A 1853-nucleotide genomic window follows, 5' to 3' on the forward strand; every position below is an offset into this window, starting at 1 on the left:
GTTTTTTGGAGGGAAAACTGGGAATGGAGAAATTTACATGTAAATAAAGAAAATATCTTAAAAAAAAATGAAGCCTTTTGAACGATTTGATTGTCTTCTGTGGCCTGTGTAATGAATATATATTAGTAGCAAGGACAGCTAAGTGTCCTGCAACATGAGTCACTTTTCTTCCACAGCACTGCACTGACTGTGAAAAACCCATTCACCTAGACAAGACCACAGGGTTTGCTCTCCCAGTGAAATGCAACTGTAATTCTGCTAACTGCCTGAAGTTATTTTACAAGAGGGCATGCCTTCTCTCCATTCCCTTCTGCAAATCATGGTGAGCTTTAGAAAGCTGGAGGACATGAGATGGATGGAATTTGTTTTCCTGAGAACATCTGGATGAGTCTCCAGGTATTAACACTAAGAAAGTGAGAAATAAATTCTCATTTTGATGAGCCACTGGAGACTTGTAGTGATATTTCTTACAATTAATATTGCCAACTTATATAGAAGTTGATTCTTTGCTACATGGACAAAAATCTAAAATATGTGGTATTAGTTCAATGGCTACCACAGCAAATATATCTGTATATAGATATAAATCTGTATAAATCTATCTGTATGTATGTATGTATGTATGTATGTATGTATAGATAGACAGACAGACAGGCAGACAGATAGATAGATATGAAAGATATAAACTTGTATTAGGTAGTATGATAGTTAGTCACAATGTTACCAAAAGAACTTCACAATTAAATTATATGATGGCCAAACACATAACCACCTAAAGAAAGACAGAGAAAAAAATGTCCATGTAAGATCTGGAGGAAGGAGTGAGGTGGGACACTGCCTTCTGAACACGACACCACTATCATACTTTTGATCCACCACAGTTCAGATTACCAGCAGTGGAACTGTAAAGATTGGGTCTGTCAACCCCATGTCATGGTCCTGCCACAGATCTCTAGGATAACAGTAGCCAGACAAAAGGGCTCTCAAGTCTGTACTTTTCCCTGATCATCAAAAGGCTCTCGGAAAGGCATCTTCTTCAGTGCTGTACACACTGGTAAGTAGCCCATGTTCTTCTGACCGACCTCTTCCACAGGCACACTGTGAGCAACCTGAGGGAAACTCACCCTGTCAGAAAGAGAGAGAGAGAGAGAGGTGAGGGAGAGAGAGAGAGAGAGGGTGAGGGAGAGGGGGAGAGGGAGAGGATGAGAGAGAGGGGGAGGGAGAGAGACAGAGAGGGGTGGGGAGAGAAGAGGAAGGAAGGGTGGGAGCAAAAGTAGAAGGTCAAGGTGGAAAAAGAGGAAATGAGCAGGAAGCAAACAGAAGGTAATCCTGGTAATTATGAGAAAAAAATACATTATATATCTGTGTGCTCAGGCACATAAACACATGTTAAAATGTCATAATTAAAATCATCATGTCCAATTAGTGTATACTAATACAAAATAAATGATAATTTTCAAAACCTCTAATGAAGACAATGGGTATTGGTTGTTTTTTGGTTCATGAAGTTTGGTTCACAGGAGGACATGATAAAATGGTGAGCCTCATGGTCAATACAGTTTTAATAGTTTCATTTCAAAGTAACTGCAATTTCTTATGGCCTAAGGTAGACGGCCTTGAGAAGGACAAAAAAAAAAAAAAAAAAAAAAAAAAAAAACCCACAGCCAGCTTAAGTGTATGTCTAGAAAAGAATTTCCAGTGTGGTCGTTGTAACCTGTGGTCATAGAACCTGTCATTCTAAAGCCTCTAAATGTTGGGGGAATTCTGTCAAAAAATCAAATATTCCGCCGGGCGGTGGTGGCGCACGCCTTTAATCCTAGCACTTGGGAGGTGGAGGCAGGCGGATTTCCGAG

This window comes from Mastomys coucha, unplaced genomic scaffold (genome assembly GCF_008632895.1).
Source record: "Mastomys coucha isolate ucsf_1 unplaced genomic scaffold, UCSF_Mcou_1 pScaffold19, whole genome shotgun sequence".
In the NCBI taxonomy this organism is placed as follows: Eukaryota; Metazoa; Chordata; class Mammalia; order Rodentia; family Muridae; genus Mastomys; species Mastomys coucha.